This window comes from Megascapheus bottae, unplaced genomic scaffold, assembly GCF_031878675.1.
Source record: "Megascapheus bottae isolate mThoBot1 unplaced genomic scaffold, mThoBot2.hap1 HAP1_SCAFFOLD_40, whole genome shotgun sequence".
In the NCBI taxonomy this organism is placed as follows: Eukaryota; Metazoa; Chordata; class Mammalia; order Rodentia; family Geomyidae; genus Megascapheus; species Megascapheus bottae.
In genome coordinates, this window is record NW_028327715.1 from 3,534,629 (window position 1) to 3,554,877 (window position 20,249).

At 39.5% G+C, this 20,249-nt stretch overlaps 1 pseudogene; it reads right to left on the reverse strand.

Annotated features, from left to right (window-relative positions):
- LOC150039362 (piezo-type mechanosensitive ion channel component 2-like) overlaps nt 1-20,249 on the reverse strand; it is a 195,629-nt pseudogene that overhangs the window by 86,718 nt on the left and 88,662 nt on the right.

Sequence of the window (20,249 nt, forward strand, 5' to 3'; positions counted from 1 at the left end):
AAATCAAATCACTGCCTCCACTAGGTTTCCAACACAAAGGAATTGATTTTTCCACCTTGATGTATGTATGTGTGTGTGGGGGGGTTGCAGGATAGAAGCACATGGGCACTGCATATTGTTCCAGGAAGATGAACATATCAATATCAGTAACCACGTTCCTCCATGATCCCTGTCCTTGATTTTCTCCTCAGTGGGATGTCACTATGATTAGGAAAGGAGGATGTGTTTCATGTGTAATACTCCTCTAATTCTGAAGAGTTCTAGAGATATCAAAACATTTTCATTCAGAAAATAGAACCCCAGATTGTTTCCCTTCAATCTTCCTGCACAGAAAGAAGAGTCTTAAGTGTCTAACCATTTTTTTGCCAGCCCTTGTGCTTGAACTCAGGGCCTAGGCACTGTTCTTGAGCTTTCTCAAGGCTAGCATTCTATCACTTGTGCCATAGCACCACTTCTGGCTTTTATTGATATATGTGTACTAAAGAATAAAACCCAGGGCTTCATGCATGGTAGGCAAGCACTCAACTACTAGGCTACATTCCAAGCTCTAGTGTCTAAACTTTTGATTAACATTTCTCTAAGGGCTAGGGGAAAAGGTTACATTTTTAGAGAATGTAATATCTGATATCTAATAGCATTTTCTGTTGATAACGGCATTACAATGCAATTCATACATCACATGGTTTGTTCATTTAAAAACACTCACGAGCTGAATACAAAGAGGAAAAAAATGCAAAGGCTGCAAAATGTATCTTAGAGTGCTTAGAAAACTGGATATCCACATGCATATTCCTCATCTTGTACTAATTTTAACCAAATGGATCAAGGACCTTAATGTACATCTGAAACTGTGAAGCAGAATTAATGGGGAAAGCACTGGAACATTTAGGCAGGAGCAGTAACTTCCTGATTATAACTCTAAATAGCTCAACAAATAAGAGCAAGGCTTGACATATGAGATTGCACCACATTAAAAAGCTTTAGTACAGCAAAGGAAATAGGTACTATGGTAACTCAGCTATACACCTGAAAAAGAATTAATAACCAGAATTTACAAGGAATTCAAAAATATCTCAAAGAATCAACAGTACAATTAAAGGCAAATGATTTGAACAAACACTTCCCAAAAGGTGTACAACTGGTCCATAAATACATGAAGATATGCTTATTATCCTTAGCAGTCAAAATGACACTGAGCTTTCCTTACTTCATTCACAATGGCCATTCTAAAGATCACAAGTAGCAACAAGTATCTCTGAGGTTGCAGGGAGAAAGGAAATCTTATAAGCTGTAAGCTATGGTCACATACACTAACATGGAAATCAAAAGGAGGTTCCTCAAAAAAAAGTAACAATAGAATGTCCTTATGATCCAGTGACAGCACTCTTGGACATTTATCTGAAGGAATGTAAATGAAGAAATAAAGGCGCCTGCACAGGCATGTGCACTGCAGAATTATTCACAATAGCCAAGCTTTGGAAATAGCCCAGATGCTTTTAAGACTGATTCATCAACCTAGAAAATTCTCTTATTCTCTCTCTCTCTCTCTCTCTCTCTCTCTCTCTCTCTCTCTCTCTCTCTCTCTCTCTCTCTCTCTCTCTTTCTCTCTCTCTCTCTCTCCATCCTATCTATGAGTATTATATACGATGATATATGATGTGTACATATATAATGAGTATATAATGGATATATAATAGAGTATTCTTTATAATGTAATATATATGTAATATGCATATGAATGTACAATTATTTAGCTATAAAGAACAATGGAATTATGTCATTTGCAGGAAAATGAATGTGTATGGAGACCATATTAAATGAATTAAGCAAAGTCCAGAAGGGCACACAGAGCACACATGCTTTCTTTTATATGAGAACTATATATAAAATGCAAACATAGATGTAAATACATACAGGAAGGTATGTGATCAATATGTTTAAAGTATTGTTTCTGTATGTGTGAAAACACATGGTGAAATCTCTTTGAATAACTGTAATAAAACTGATTATTAGAAAGGTGACACTTGTCCTGTTTGGAGTATGGATCCTAATGGAAAGGGGAGGAGAAAAATGACCCAGATCCTTAAGGTACATGTTTGAAAATGAAAAAAATGAAGATTTCTGAAACTGGGAAGTGGGAGTGGGAAGAAGGGAGAGCAGCAAAAGAGTAGTTAACTCTGAATCAAGGTATATTGTATGCATATATAGACATGTCAAAGGGAACTCCCCCTTGTACAAACAAAGCTATAAACAAGTCCTGCTATAAATATTTATCATGCTATAAATAAGGGCTTCTCGATACATGTCCAGGATCTCATGAAGTGAAGATCTAGAATGCTTGCACTTCTGAAACTTCAGCACTAAATTCTGAAAGTCAGCATGAATTGACTAAGGCTGTAAATTGGGACAAATGCAGAAAGCTTAGCAGAAGGCAGCAGCAGATCTCGATTTTCTCTGGGGAAGATGCGTACAACCCAGACATATAGAATCAAGAGTTCTTATTAGCATCTATTAGTTGTATGATGAATGATTCATGGTGATATCTAAACACATGCACACAAAGTACTCTGTTCAACTTCCCTCCTTCCACCGCCTTCTTGCATCCCCTCGGCCTTTCCTAAAACAGCTTTAACAGGTTTCATTGTTCTAGTTGCATTTTGTATATACAGTAATTGACCATATGCACCCTCTTTTACTCTCTCCATTGTCCCACTCATACTAGTACCAGACCACCTCCAACATGGTATCTTTTACTTTCCTGTCGTTTAGTTTTTTAATTCAGTGTATGAATCATTGTACAGAGGGGTTCACTGTAGAATTTGATGTAAGCATTTAAAATAATTGAATCATACTAACTTGCATTATTCTTTTCCTATCCTCCCTCCCCTCCTATTTTACAACAATTTGCAGTGAGATTGTATTGTCTACATACATAGACAGCATCTATCATTCTTTCCCCTTCCTCTTCTCTTCATCCTCACAAATAGTCCCACAGTAATATTTGTACATATTATACTTGATATATTTATATGTATACACATACACAATACACATGTAATTAATTATACACACATGATTATATGATATGTAATGCATAATAATATATATATACATACATATGCCTGTTAGATCTAGATTCCACAGAAAAATGGAAACATGAAATATTTGTGCTTGAACCAAACATGGTAATCTCTAATTCCATCTATTTTCCTGAAAATGTCTAGTGATTAGGATTTGCTGCTTACTTCATACTTTTGAAAAAATGAGTTCTAGGTTGAAATAAAATTTATTATAAAATACAGAACCTTAGTTTTGAGTTGGCACCCATTTCTTTTTGCCAGTCCTGGGGCTTGAACTCAGGTCTGGGCACTGACCTTGAGCTTTCTCCTGGTTACCACTCTACCATTTGAGCCACAGAAACATTTCTGACTTATTTTTGTGAGTGTGGTACCAAGGAATCAAACCCAGGACTTCCTGCATAGTAGGCAAATACTCTACCACTAGGCCACATTCCTGGGCCTGGCACCCATTAAAAAATTATTGTCAGGGTAATGTCAGGGTTACAGTTACATTTGCCAGGTAGTAGGTTCATTACTTCTCACACATTGATACCCCTTCTCATGTTTTTGTCCCCATTTCCCTCCCCCACCCCTTCCAAATCATCTTGTTTTCCCCCTTCCCTTTCCAACTTCAAATAAATAAATAAACATATATACAATATACGAGGTACATATCCAAAATATATCAACAACTCAAAAAATTGAATCACTCCAAAACTAATCTCCAAAGTAACAACCATCCCATTAAAAAATGGGCCAAAGACTTAAAGAGAGTCTTCTCTGAAGAAGAAACAAAAATGGCCTATAGACACATGAAGAAATGCTCAACATCTCTGGTCATAAAAGAAATGCAAATCAAAACAACTCTAAGATTCCACCTCACTCCAGTTAGAATGGCCAGGATCAGGAAAACGAATAATAACAGATGCTGGAGGGGATGTGGCCAGGAGGGATCACTACTACACTGTTGGTGGGAGTGCAAACTCGTTCAACCACTATGGAAAGCAGTGTGGCAGTGCCTCAAAAGGCTAAACATAGAGCTCCCCTATGACCCAGCAATTCCACTACTTGACATTTACCCAACCACAAGGACATACTAAATCCACTAGCACAACAATGTTCATTGCAGCACTATTCACCATAGCAAAGATATGGAACCAACCCAGATGTCCCTCAGTCGATGAGTGGATCAACAAGTTGTGGTATTTGTACACAATGGAATTCTATGCTGCTGTCAGAAAGAATGACATCGCCCCATTTGTTAGGAAATGGAGAGACTTAGAAAAAATCATATTAAGTGAAGTAAGCCAGACTCAAAGGAACTTAGGCTCAATGGTTTCCCTCATTCGTCATAATCAGTAGAAACCTTGGGCTCTATTAGCAGAGATCTGCAATAGAGCAAAATCTTGATATATAAGGCCATATAATATGAAGCTAATTGAAAGGACCTCCAGGATATTGAAACAAAAGCCATATAACGAATGATTGTTGTCCTTAATGTACTATGTTATCTCTCATCTCCTTTGCTGTCCCTTGGGTATCTCATATTGTTACAGTATCTCACTTTGTTATCTGATATATTGAATTTATTTGTATTTGGTTATTTGAAATTTGATAGGGAAGGGGGGAAAACCAAGACAGGAGGGGAGGGTGGGGGGAGGATAATGGGACCAAGACATGTGAAAGGGTATCAATGTATGTGAATTAATGCACCTTCTATCTGGCAAATATCATGTAACCCTTTTATTAATTACAATAAAAATATTAAAAAAAAATATACGAGGTAGCAAAGTCAGATACAGTAACAATATGAGATTAACCAAAGGGCAACAAAAGGGAAGAGAAATAGCATATTACATTGAGAACAACAATCACACGAGATAAAGCTCTTGTTTCCATATCCTGATGGCTGCATAGAATTCCATTGTGTATAAGTACCACATCTTGTTGATCCAATCATCTACTGAGGGGCATCTGGGTTGGTTCCATTATCTTTGCTATGGTAAACAGTGCTGCAGTGAACATCGTTGTGTTAGTGGCTTTAATATGTCCTTGTTTCTGGGCTTTTGGGTAAATGCCAAGGTGTGGGATTGCTGGTCATAGGAGAGCTCTATGTTTAGTCTTCTGAGGAATCGCCATACTGCTTTCCATAGTGGTTGAACCAGTTTACACCCCCACCAACAGTGTAGTAGGGATACCTTCTGCTGGCACCCATTTGTTAACATCTGATACTCTGGATCATGTTAAAGTTCACACAACCAAGGAAGACAAAATTTGAATTTCTTTAAGTTTTTTCCTTATGGAAAAAGATATACTAGTTGAATATGAGTGGGAGCTTGTTCCCACTGCATTTAAGGGAAAGAGAGGGAGAGTGAAAGAAAAGACCTTGATAGGCACTTGTGAGCAATAGTGTTATGAGGGAGTTTTGGCATGGAGTTTAGCTCAGAAAGAAAGTGGGGTTTATGATGAATGAATGATAGCATTTTCACAGTCCACAAAAACAGCACAGAGAGCCACCTGCTAGGATTTTTTTCTCAATAGCCCTCCTTTATATAACCTATGGTGTAGTACTAAGTATCCCACCATATAGGATGGAATTGTTGCTCCCAGAAAAAATTAATTTCAGTGATGTTAATGAGTGTCTCTATTTTTCTCACTAAATTTCTTCTCTATCACTAATGGGGAGAATGTTTGAAGCTTTTTGCTTTTGCATATTAGATTGCTTTCATTGTCATAAAGAAAAGTCATGTACAAAAATCAAATATGCATTTAAAATATATCACTTTGCTAACTAAACAGGCAGTAAGTTAGGACACTTAATCTTCTCAAATAAAAATTTTAAAATATCTTAATAAAATGAAGGAGCAATGGAATGATTATGGAAGGCCTAATACAGATGGTTTATCAGCACAAAAATAAAGCTATCATAATTTCTCTGATATTTTTTAGCATATACTTAGGGGCAATGCTGATATTTCATATCCATTTAAAAATATCCATAATAAAAATTTACTAATAAACAAACTTATAATCAAACTCATAAATAAATTGACAATCAACCAATAATCCCTTGGTATATTTTACATCGTATTTTAAAAAATTCTATTTTGGAGCTGGACGTGGTGGCTCATGCCTGTAATCCTAGCTACTCAGGAGGCTGAGATCTGAGGATCACAATTCAAAGCCAGCCTGGGCACAAAAGGACCCGAGACTCTTATCTCCAATTAACCTCTAGAAAATGAGAAGTGGGGCTCAAGGGCAGGGTGGTAGCCTTGAGCTGAAGAGCTCAGGGACAAAGCCCAGGCCCAGGGGTAGGGTGGTAACCTTGAGCTGAAGAGCTCAAGGACAGCACTCAGGACAAGTTCAAGCCCCATGACCCACAAAAAAAAAGAATTCTATTTTGGGCTGAGACTTTGGACTAATGGTAGAGTTCTTGCCTAGCATGCACAAAGCCCTGAGTTTGATTCCTTGGTACCGCATACATAGAAAAAGGCAGGAAGTGGTGTTGTGGCTTGAGTGGCAGAGCTCTAGCCTTGTGAAAACCCAAGGACAGTGCTCAAGCCCTGAGTTCAATCTCCAGGACTGGCAAAATAAATAAAATTTCTATTTCTATTCATTTTTCTACATTTGTTGACATTGCAATTTACACATGTAATTGCTACTAAACTATTTTGAACTATACTATTGTACACTAGTATAAAAATAATTCATGCTATAATTCTTTGAGAGGAAAGAATTACATTTTCAGTAAAAGTCAAAAGCATGGTATAATACACATTCATGCTTAGATGAAAGAGACATTTGAGCAATATGAATTATTCCTCACAGCCTCACATCTGTTCATTTGTGAAAATCAATACGTATTTAGAACCTAGTCTTTCAAAGTTTCCCTGGATAAGATTATGATGATTATTTTTTTTTGGTTATTGTTACTATTTTTCTGTTTGTCTCTAGGTTTCTTGTTTTCCTAACAACATACCTTTGAGGCAAGTTCTTCTGGTTCTTTCTTTTCTAGAAATCCAGGTACCTTTTTAATTTCAGGAAGTTCAAAACTCCATATATACTGTAACACCAACAGCAGATTTCCATAAACAACCATAAATGGGGAGCTGATCATAGCATATTTTCTTCTGTTTCGAATCATCCAAAGAGTACATGACCAAATCAACAGCACGAAAGTCAGCCAGCTGTGGTAGGTGATGCTCCAAGCCTCCAGGGAGAAATATCAAAGAAAACACCGTCACAGACTAGTTGATGTACATCCCATTTATGTTATGTTCAGTTATCTAATAGACAAACCTTGAATAACAAGTTAACTAGGGAAAGGGCAGAGTTCTAAAGGAAATGGAGAGAGACCCCAGACTGTGGAACAGGGAACGGAAAAGAGATGGGGTATTTTGAGGAGGACATCGGCTTTTTGCTTCCTGTAGCTAGTGGAGTTTAAGGCCCTCTCACCCCAAGTCTCTTTGTCTCCACCCCACTTTGAAGTATTAAAACAACTGCAGAGCCTGGTAACTCATACCCATAATCCTAGCTACTCAAGAGACTGAGATCCGAGGATCACTGAAGGGAGCCTAGATAGGGAAGTCTGTGAGGTTCTTATCTCCAATTAACCACCAAAAATCCAGAAGTGAAGCTATGGCTCAAGTGGTAGAGTGCCAGCATTGATAGACAAAGCTAAGTGACAATGTCAAGGCCCCGAGTTAAAGTCCCACAGCCAGCACAAAACAAAGCAAACAATAACAAAGAACAAACATAGAAAAATGCAAGTGACTTTTCCCCAAACAGTTTGGAGCCAGCAATTATTTATAAATAGTGAATGTGAGCTATTTCTGGGCTAAGAAACAGAAGCTTTGAGAATCACAAGGTCATGTAGGTAAACAGGATGGACAGATAAACGGGGCAGAAATGAATCAATTAATAGATGGACATAAATTCAACATTTAGCTTGCACACATGAAACATACATACACAGGCCAAGTTAATAAAGGTGATTAGGGCCAGGAGTTTGACCTAGTGGTAAAATGCTTGCTTAGCATGTACAAAGACCCAGGTTCAATTTCTTAGTACTACATATATAGAAAAAAGCCGGAAGTGATGCTGAGGCTCAAGTGGTAGAGCTCTAGCCTTGAGAGAGTCCAAGGACAGTGTTCAGGCCCTGAGCTCAAGCCCAGGACTGGCAAAAAAAGGTGATTGCCAGTGGTTCACACCAGTAATCTTAACTACCTACCCAGTGGGCTGAGATCTGAGGATTAAGGTTTGAAGCTAGCCCAAGCAGGAAAGCCCTTGAGCCACTTATCTCCAAGTAACCAGCAAAATGCTGAAAGTGGAGCTGTGGCTCAGGTCATAGCAGCCTTGAGTGGAAAAAGCTAAGTGACAGTACCCATGCCCCAAGTTCAAGTCCCAGGACTCACATACACACACACACACACACACACACACACACACAGACACACACACACACACACACATACACACATATATGCAAATTAAAACCTGCTGCATGAATACTGTGAACTAGGAAATCTGTTATCTATTACTGTAGTTTTGACTACCATATTATTTTAGGAAAAGGCCTTTAAAACATTTTGCAGCTATGTTGAAGGCTTAGTGAGATGAGACACAATTTTGAATATTATTTCAAGAAACAGTTATAAATTCTAGAACATTTTAATAGTCTGCTTTATGTAGTGGGCAGAAATGAGGTAAATGAACCCAGCATGGCACTACGAATATTTTTTTCAGCAAATTGCAAATTTTCCCTAAAGCAGAACTAGCTTTTAAAGCAATAAGTTATTTAAAATTATTGGATAAATTACATGGTAATTATCCTGGAAATTAAACTGCTTATATTAAGTTAAAAAGTGATAACCATAAAGGTCCAAACTATTTCCCTCAAAGTATTATACTTTATAAACAATATATATCAAAATTTAGGATATACTTAGAGTATTTACATAAAAAGAACACACTGAGTGGATTTATCTTCATTAATATATATTAATGTATCAATATTATTATATTAATATATTCAATGAACTTATCCCATTAGGAAAGGAAAGATACATTTGTCACTTTCTTTGTATCATTCAGGAAAAATGAATCTTCAAAAAGCTGTGATTGCAGCAGATATTTTCCTCCCTCTCATTGTATTGTTCTTTTTGGCAGGGTGAGGGTAGCAACAGAACAATGAATAACGAGGATTTTCAGGGAAATTTAATGCAATCTACCTTTGGGTTGTGGTAGTTAAGAAGTTGAGTGTGAGCTGTGGTTTCCTACCGTTGATTTCAGAGCTGTCAGATAAGTTGGCACACTCATACCATGAATTTTTGAAGAAATATAAAATCATTGTAAGGAGGCTTGGGTTCCTAAGCCTTCTGCTTTCATAAAATGCCTGTTGCAGTATGGACAGCCTTTCCGAGGACAGGCTCCTCTACATCCCGAGCATAGCACCAGCCAGGATTATGTCCTTTGTTGGGTGGGGCTGCAACTGGGACTTCTCCACACCTGACACTTTTGGTCACTGGCTAGCACTCTACCAACTGAGCCACATCTCAAACATCATGGCTTGGTCACTTGTGGCCACCTTTTTCTCTTTTTCTTTGCTTCCTTTCTTTTTTGGGGGGGGGGGTTATTGGGACTGGAGATATGACACCTGGACTTTAACTCAGTACCTGATGCTTTTACTCACTGGCTAATGCTCCACTAACTGAGCCAAACACAACAGATCATGTCTTTCTTTCTTCTTCTTCTTTTTTTTGCCTGTCCTGGAGCTTGAACTCAAGTCCTAAGCATTGTCCTTGGGCTTTCTCAAGGCTAGAGCTCTACCACTTGAGCCACAGAACCACTTCTGGCTTTTTTCTGTGTATGTGCTACCGAATCGAACCTTCTACATGCATGCTATGCAAGCACTCTATCATTAGGCCACACTCCCAACCCCAAAGTTCAGGTCTTGAATGAAAAATCGTGCTGGTTTTAGTACAGACTTTTTTTTCTATTAAGTAAAAAAAATATTGTGTTCAATCTATTTTTTCAAACTCTACTTAAAGAGAAAAAATGATTGTATGGTGCTAAATAAGAATTATAAATTAAATTTATACTACCTACATAGGACAATTCTTTTTTTGTTTGAACTCAAACCACCATATACTTATTTCTGTAAGTAATCAGAGTGCAGACTTAATTCTATTTAAATAACAGAGTTGGAGCTGGGGGCTGGTGGCTCATGCTACAGATGAGGCTAAGATCTGTGCTTTGCAGTTTAAAGCTAGTTCAGGCTTACCTCAAATTAACCACCAAAAAGCTGAAAGTAGAGATGTGGCTAAAGTGGTTAAGTGCTAGCTTTGACTCCAAAAGCTCAGGGACAGTGCACAGGCCCTGAGTTCAAGACCCAATACTGGCACACACACACACACACACACACACACACACACACACACACACACACACACCAAATAGAGTTGGGGATCATGAGGTGAGCTCTTTTTATTTCAGGAACTTTTTCCCAGCTCCTTTCCCAGATGATAGTGTCTTTTCTAGAATCTGTAGCCAAGTCATACATAGCTTCATTTCAGAAATTGTCGGGACTGACTGCCTGGCTAAGTTATACATTTTTTCCCCTTGAGTTAAAATATTTTCATTTTGTATCACCAAGCTGTCCCTGGAATCTCATCATTGGCAACAGAATTTAGAAGAGCTATGCTATAAATAAAAGTATTATGTTTTTCAAAAATAAATCAGATCTCCCAAGAATTTGTATTTAGGAAAGGGAAACATTAGAACTTTCTTTATCTTCTAAGAGTCAAAGAACTATCATCAGAGCTGTAATTTGGAAACAGAAGTAAACAGAAACAGCAGAAATAGAGTGCTCACAGTTGGATCCATGATAATTTGATGCTTGTCTTGGTATCTTTGGAAGTAATACAACCAGCTTATGTCAGATGTGAACATCATTCGTACTTTCTATACCACAATATGTGCTCTTGGCCTTAAGTTGGCAAACTAGAAGACAATCTGACTTGATAAGCTAATTGGAGAAAAAATATATTAATATTTTAAAAGAAAATGAGTTGAAGAGCACATTACTTTGTAGTCCGTAGCACAAAAATCCCCCCAAAAATAAAAATAGCCCACCATTGTCTGCCAAGCCATGGACAAGATTGAGTTCCTTATGCTGGTTGTTAGAGGCCAATAGGTTCTGCAGCCACGGGGGCCTGTGCACCATTTTTCTATGCTGTGTTGGGTGATGCTCATATCTACCGGGTAACGGGGGCAGATATACCTACCATCATAGCGATGAGGGCACAAATATAACTTTGTTTCATGATAAATTGGAACACAGAGACCATGGCATGAACTTTGACACTTCTTTTTTCCTCCTGGCTCCTTTCCTCTTCAAATTCTTCTTTGTCTTCTTCTTCTTCTTCTTCTTCTTCTTCTTCTTCTTCTTCTTCTTCTTCTTCTTCTTCTTCTTCTTCTTCTTCTTCTTCTTTCTTTTCTAGACAGACAAATACCTTATATAACTATTCATGCAAATGTGTGATATCTGTACAAATGGCCCAGGCAATGTAGAATGGTCTGGTTGGGGCACAGCCTTAAAATACAGATTTTCGGAGGAATTGGCAATGAATCATGGCCCCAGAAGTCAAATAGAAGCACCCACTTCTGCTTGATGAGGGTCGCAGTATACAGCACCCTGAAATTTCCATTTGAGAGAGTGTGATGGCATCCTCTAACATGATCTTCAAAGCTCCACCTGCTGGGCTTCATATTTTCAGAGCAGCCTTCTATGAGTGTGATGGAGCTTCTAAAGTAAAACCCAACATGTAGGAGGACAAGAGAAAGCCCGCTAGCCTTGACAGAGAGAAGGGATGAGTGTTGACCATAGTATATTCTTCAAGGGTTCCAGAATTCCAATTTCTACATCACACGGCAAGTTTTCTCCTATTTGGACTTAAAAAAAACAAATGACAACAAGTGGACTCACCACTCTTCCCCAGACTACAAAAATAGTCCAGTGGTAAGCTATTTGCTATTTGCTTTGCTGTGCCAAAGGAAAGGAGAGGGTGTGTGAGAGACATCCATTCTGGATCTTCTATGTCTCCTACCTAGAATGCTACCTATTGAGGGAAAAGTGCAAGTTTGTTCTCTCTCTCTCTCTCTCTCTCTCTCTCTCTCTCTCTCTCTCTCTCTCTCTCTTTCTCTCTCTCTCTCTCTGTGTGTGTGTGTGTGTGTGTGTGTGTGTGTGTGTGTGTGTGCTAGTACTGAAGCTAGAGCTGAGTAGAACTGAGGGCCTTTTTTTACCATTGAAGCCATGCCCAAATTTCTGGTTTTGCTGGTTAAATAGAAAGAAAAGTCTCCTGGAGATTTCTGCCCAGGCTGGCTTCCAACACTCAGATCTCAGTCTAGCTAGAATTATAGGCATGAGCTACCAGAAATCCCTCCCCCTCCTTTTTTTGTTGTTTTTTATGGTCAAAAATGACTGTCTTAAAATGTTTTTATACATTGTCAAGAAATTACTGATATAGGGCCGGGAGTTTGGCCTAGTGGTTAAAGTGCTTGCCTAGCATGCACGAAGACCCGGGTTCAATTCCTTGGTACCACATACATACAAAAAGCCGGAAGTGGTGCTGAGGCTCAAGTGGTAGAGCTCTAGCCTTGAGAAAGTCCAAGGACAGTGCTCAGGCCCTGAGCTCAAGCCCAGGACTGGCAAAAAAAAAGAAAAGAAATTACTGATATCATTGAAACAGCAACAAATAGAAATATTAGTATACAACTAGCTAACTAGGTGAATCTGCATACATTCATGTAGGTTTCATGTTGTTAAAAAGTTAACTTGTTGGGGCCAGGAGTTTGGCCTAATGGTAGAGTGCTTGCCTAGCATGTACAAAGACCCAGGTTTGATTCCTTGCTGCCACATACACAGAAAAAAGCCAGAAGTGGTGCTGTGGCTCAAGTGATAGAGCTCTAGCCTTGAGGAAGTCCAGGGACAATGCTCAGGCTCTGAGCTCAGGCCTAGGATTGGCAAAAAATGTTAACATGTCACCTGTAATCCTAACTACTCAGGAGGGTAAGATTTGAGGACCAAGGTTTGAAGCCAGATCAGGCAGATAAATTCAAGAGACTCTTATTTCCAATTAACCATCACAGAAGCTAGATGTGGAGGTATATGTAGCTCTGATAGAGAATTAGCTTTGAGTAGAAAAGAAAAAGGGCAGCACACAGGTCTTGAGTTCAAGTCCCAGTACTAACACCAAACAAACAAATATAAATAAATGAATAAATAAAAGCAGTGTAGATATTAAATATAGGCACAAATTAAGGAAATGAGCTTAGCTTTACTGGCCTGAGACCTAAAGAACATTTGCATACCTGTACTCCTAAAGAATCACATAAGCAGCAAACAGGAAAGATGCAGTGTATCTTGAATGAGAGGGAAATGGAGCCCTGGGTAAGTTCTCCTTCTCCGCAGGTACTTTACCTGAGGACTCTGATGTCTCCCACCGGTACTGGGGGGTGGAGTATAGGTCGGTCTTGGCAGGGCCATTCTCTATGGGTAGACTGGGATGGATGGTATGATAGTCCACAGGATTGCCATTCACTGTCACCAGCAGGCCCTAGAAAGGAAGCCAGCGAACAGGACACCTGAGCCAAGAGCTGTGGGCTGCCTGCATGGCATAAACCCTGCCCCATGCTCACAAATATCCCAGTGATGAAGAAGTAAATAGAAGCTGAACAATTTAGGCAATTATCCAAATATTCTAATAGTGACTCTGATAATTCTCCCTAAAATTATGAGGGTTATTATTATTATTATTATTTGCTAATACCAGGTTTGAACTAAGGACATAGAGCTTGCATTTCTGGTGCTCTACCACTTGAGCCATGCCTCTAGCCTAGATTTTTGTGCTGGATGTTTTGGAAATGGAGTCTCATGAATTTTTCTGCACAGGCTGGCTTCAAACTTTGGTCTTCTAGATCTCAGCCTCCCAAGTAACCAGAAGAAAAGGTATGTGCACCAGGCCTGTCCCTTTAATTCTGATCTCTCCTGAATGACAGTAATAAGATGCAGGCCTGGCCTTGCAGCACCTCTATTATGCATTGCACACTCTGCCTCACTGTGGTGTGATCTTGGGGGAAAGGCCCATAGTGATGTTTATACTTTCTTTAGCCTTAGCTTTCTGCACTCCTACTTATCTCTGTGCCCTTGAGGTCTACCAGACCATCCTGGCCCTCCATCCCAACTCCTATCCCCAATACTGGGGCTTGAACTCAGGGCTTGGACACTGTTCCTCTTTCGTTCAAGGCTAGTACTCTACCACTTGAGCTATAGCTCCACTTGCGGCTTTCTGATGGTTACTTGGAGACAGAAGTCTCATGGACGTTCTTGTTCTGTTTGGCTTTGACCTTGGATCCCTAGATCTCAGCCTCCTAAATAGCCAGGATTATAGACATGCAAATATTCCTTAGGTCTCAGGCTAGACCTGCCTGGGATTTCTGCCTAACTGCAAGGTCTGGTCTACTGACTGCAGATACTTGGGATTTTCCCTAGTTTCGCTGGCATTATGTATTTTGATTTTAACATATACATAAGTAAATGCACATGCAAGACTTTCTTTTTAAATTTTGTACTTATTAGTAGAGTCAGTACAAAATACATAAAACAGCCATATGTATTCTGTATGTTATACTTAGTGATAAATGAGGTATCACTTCTGCAAATAAAGTAATGGAAAAGCTTTGGCAATCTAGATTGTTAAATCAGACTCATAGGTGTTCCTTTTGTTTGTCATTTTCAAGTCACTTACATAAGCATAAATGGTAAGTCTAAGAATATACTAACATCAGATGGTTTGTAGTCATCTTGAGTCATGGATAAAAGCTGCAAAAAGCAATGCAAAACAGTATGTTATTAGGTAAGCAAAGAGCATTTTGAAGGTTTCTATACATCTATAAACTACTATCCATGCACCCACGCCAGCTGACTCCATGCTACGGTTCATTCTGCCATGCAAATGCAAAGGGTTCAATAACACCAGTTACATTTCACTGAAATCACTTCCCAGCATCTGAAGTTACCTTCAGTTATCACAGCAAATAAGCACCATAAGCCACATAGTTATCATGCTGCTGCACTGTCCAAGAATTTAATTCTATAGGATAAGCATTTTGCTTTTATGTTCCCAGATATCTATCAGATAGGAGAAAGATTCCTAAGGCACTCACTTTTCAAGATATAAAGGTTTCTTACTAGGATGAATGATTTATACTGAAGTCTGGGATATATTCATGTGTGTGTGTGTGTGTGTGTGTGTGTGTGTGTGTGTGTGTGTGCCAGTCCTAGGGCTTGACCTCAAGGTCTCATGCTTGCACTTGGCCTTTTCACTCAGAGCTGGCACTCTACCATTTGTGCAACTCTTCTATTCCTAGCTTTCTTGCCAGTTAATTGGAGATAAGAGTCTCTTGGAATTGTCTGCCTGGGCTAGCTTCAAACTACAATCCTCAGATCTCAGCCTCCTGAGTAGCTAACAATATAGAAATGAACCAGCATCACTTGACTTGAGGTTGTTTTATAATTTACATATTGTTCACCACAAAAAAATTCTTATATGACTGTGCTTCTTTTAAACTCTTTTAATAACAGGTGGTTTGGGATTCCCTAAAGTCACAATCAACACAGAAGGTATTTCTGCAACATTTTGCAGACAAGACTCATTTGCATTCTTAAAAATCACTCAGGGTCCTAAAGAGTCTTTTGTTAGGAGATGACCTACCACACCAGAAAACTAAAAGAGAGGCATTTAAAAATAAGTTAGTAATTCATTAAAAATAATCCTATTGTCATGTATTGATGATTTATGCCTGTAATTCTAGCTTCTCAGAAGGCTAAGATGTGAGGAATATGGTTGGAAGTCAGTTGGAGCAGAAGAGTTTATGAGACTCTCATCTGCAATTAATCGCTGAAAAGCTGCAAGTGATGCTGTGGCCAAGTGGTAGAGCAACAGCTTTGAGTGCAAACACTAAGAGACAGAATCCAGACCCTAAGTTCAAGTCTCAGTGTCGGTGCACATCCACATGCAGACATGCATGCTCACATACGCGTGCGCGCGCGCACACACACACACACACACACACACACACACACACACACAAATAAAATCCTATTATATGTTATAAAAAATTAATCCCACGTATATTCTTTAAAAAAAACCCAACTACTGGCATTGCTTTATGCTTTTACATATTTTCTTAGGGTTAGGCTTACACAAGGCAAACAATCTGTGCTATGATCTGCTACAACACACCATTTTGATAATAAATGTGAAGCATGAGTGGTTTCTAAGAGAATGCAGTTAGAGATGGGAGGATATGTTAATCTTCTATCCAGACCAGGAATCACTAACTGCATGGACAGGACAGAAACAGTTATGTGGGCCTGAGCCGTTCAGCAAGATTGTTCTTATGAGGAAGCAGGTTTTCTTTTGCTTTCTGTGCATTCTTGGCAGTGAAGGGTTCCACTTATGACCACTACTTTGTGGTTAGAGTTGGTTAGCCCAACTGTGATTTATGATGCTCAGGCATCCCAGTTTTACTCACTATGGTCTTTGAATCCTCAGGCAAAGATTTCATCCTTTCCTCTTCTCTTTCCCCTTCCCCTTCCCCTTCCCCTTCCCTTCCCTTCCCTTCCCTTCCCTTCCCTTCCCTTCCCCTTCCCTCCCCTCCTTTCCCCTCCCCTCCCCTTCCCTCCTTTCCCCTCCCCTCTCCTCTGTAGTGGGTTTTGCACTCAAAGCCTTGCACTTGTTAGCTTGATGCTTGATCACCTGAGCCATGCTTAAAGCCCTTTGGCTTTAGTTAATTTTTGAGAAGATCTTAATTTAAAAAATTAATACACAGAGGGATTACAATTACAAGAGTCAGGTAATGAGTACATTTCCTTTCATACAGCATCTTCGGTTCCCTCAGTCTCCCCTCGTCCCTCCTTCCCATCTCCACTCATGAACTGTCTAGTTCACTTATATCAGTGTCTAGTGAGCGCCACTGCTGCATTTTTCACCCCTTTGTCCCCTTGAGTTCTCTACCCTCTTCCTACCCACCTGATGATATACACATGAATATACCTTCCATAAAGAAAAGAAGACAAACCTATCAAAAATAGAAATTGAGAGAGAGAGAGAGAGAGAGAGAGAGAGAGAGAGAGAGAGAGAGAGAGAGAGAGAGAGAGGGAGATGGAGGGAGGGAGGGAGGGAGCGCCATTACTCCTTTACATTTGTCTCCTCTTCTGGTCTCACTATGTGTATCTAGAACCCTGCATAATTTGTCATATCCCAGTGTATTTTAGACATAACTTGAACTTATCAGAGAGAACATGTGCGGTTGTGGTTTCTTCTTCTTTTATTGTTTTTGCATTTTGGGGGGCATGAACTCATCTATTCTAGGGCATCAGGTCCCTTTCCATATCTTGGCTATTGTGAATAGTGTGGTAAGGAACATGGCTGTGCAGTGTCCTTGTCAGATCCTGACTCTTGCTGCTTGGCTTAGATGTCCAGAGGTGGTTTGGCTGGGTCATAGGGAAGATTTATGTCTAGTTTTTTTTTATTAAAGAATTTATTAACATTTATTTTTACATCATATTTCAAATGATGTGTTTAACAAACAAGCATTCAAGAAGGGAATCTCTATATATAATCACTGGCACGTAGATTTTAGAACATAATTAAAATTAAGCTGAGGGTTTGTCTGTCATAGATACATATTAACCTATGTAATAAAACATTACGTCTGGCCTGGAGGTTAGCCTACTGGTAGAGTGCTTGCCTAGCATGCATGAGGACCCGGGTTCAATTCCTTGGTACCACATACATAGAAAAAAGCCAGAAGTGGTGCTGAGGCTCAAGTGGTAGAGCTCTAGCCTTGAGAAAGTCCAAGGACAGTGCTCAGGCCCTGAGTTCATGGCCCAGGACTGACAAAAAAAACCCATTATGTCTATAGAGTCATAAGTTTTTATATCTATGTAGTTGTGTTTATATTTCCAGTACCATGTCTATAGCATTGGGTATGCAAATATTGAGTCATCATTCTTGTACTGTTTGGATCTAATAGCCACATATTAAGGATACCATGCGCCTTTTGTTCCTTTGGTCTTGACTTATCTTATTCAACATGATTCTATGTCTAGTTTTTTGGAGGAACCTCCAGACTGCTTTCCAGAGTGGTTGGACTAGCTTACATTCTCACCAATGGTGCAATAGGTTCCCTTTTCCACATCCATATCCTTGCCAACATTTGTTGTTTGAATTCACATTGGCCAATCTGAGGTGAGATGGAGCCTCAGAGTTGTTTTTATTTGTAATTCCTATACAGTAGGGATGATTAGCATTTCTTCATTTGTTTCTTTGCCATTCTTACCTCTTCTGAAAAGTCTCTCCTTAGTTCCCTTGCCCATTTAGTGATTGGTTTATTAGGTCTGGGAGGAGTTATTTTCTTGAGCTTTGGCATATATTGGATATTAGACTGACATATTACTGGTGAAGATCTTCTGTCACTCTGTTGACTGTCTTTCTAGTTTAATAACTAGTCTTTAACCATGCAGAAAATATTTATATTGGCAACTCTATCCTCTATCTGTTGTGCCCTGGGACTCTTTTCAAGAAGTTCTAATGTTTCTCTTTTTCTCTCTTGTTAGTGATTTTAAAGTTTTGGGTCTGACATTGAGTGTTTTTTGGGGGGGGTTGGTCATGGGGCTTGAACTCTGGGCCTGGGCATTGCCCCTGAGCTCTTCAGTTCAAGGTTACTGCCCTAACCCTTGAGGCACAGTGCTACCTCTTGTTTTCTGATGGGAAAATGGAGATAAGAGTCTCCTGGACTTTCATGCCTGGGTTGGCTTTGAACTGTGATTCAGCAATCTCAACCTCCTGAGCAGCTAGGATTACAGGCATGAACCACCAGTGCCGTCCCGATGTGGAGTCTTTGCTCCACTTTAAATTGATATTGGTGCATGGTGACAAGCAAGGATCCATTTTTGTTTTCTGCATACAGATGCCTACTTTTCCCCACACTAATTGTTGAGGAGGCTATTATTTTTCTACTGTATGCCTTTGGCTCCCTTATCAAATATCAGATAACTATAAGTATATGGTTTTATTTTCCGATTTTTCACCCAGGGCAGGCATTTTCCTACCCCAGTCTTCCTACCTATGCATTCAGTAGGATTACAGGCGTACATACCAGACCCAGCTAGATTTTAAGTATAGTTGTAGTCTCAAGAACATTATTCACCTCAGAGCTCTATAGGCCTCACTGGACAGGTTGGGCTACCCTTGGTTCTATCTATTATTTAATGGACTAAATGTGACAGCCTGAAACGTGGGGTGATGTAATCAAAGGGATTCCATAAACTGTCAAGTGTCACATCCCTCTCAATGTAGGACAGCCACGCTGGTGCCAGGGCTGAGTATCTTAGAAAAACTCACCAATTACCATGTGAATCTTTGAATGGACTCCTGTGTTCTCTATGCCGGGAGCCCCTTGCTGATACCAGTAAGAATGCTAAGAGGACTTGTCCTCACAGCACTGCACGAGGCCATGTGAACACACAGGCTGGCCAGTGAATGATCAAGAAGGTAGAAAACACTGTTGTTACAGATGGTGCAGACTTTGCAGGCCTTCAGGACAATCCCAGTGTGAGGCCTTCACGCAGTGATGGGTCCAGGTTCTGTTCAGCAAGACCTTGGTTCTCCCCTAAGTGGTTGTTGATTACTATGGAAGGGGCTCAACAGAGCAAACTCACTTGCTGAATGTATTTCAACTCTGATTTTCTTCTGGTGTCCACAGATTCCTTCCTTATTTGTTAATTTATGTTGGTGCTGAGATTTGAGCTTACTTGGCTTGCTTCCTCAGGCTGGTGCTCTATCATTTTAGCAATGCCTCCAACTTGGCTTTTTGCTGCTTAATTGGACATAAGGGACTCAGAGATTTTTCTGCCTGAGATGCCTTCAAGAAGAAATCCTCTGGATCTCGGCCTGCTAAGTAACTAGGATTAGAAGTGTGACTCATCCACTCTTGTTTTGCTTGTTTAAGTATGGTTTACTTCAAATATGAGATGTAGATATATTAAGAAGATTAATTTAAGGACTAAGAGGCTTCAGTAGAAACAAGACCATACAGAATCACATTTGTCCAGGATTTCATTGG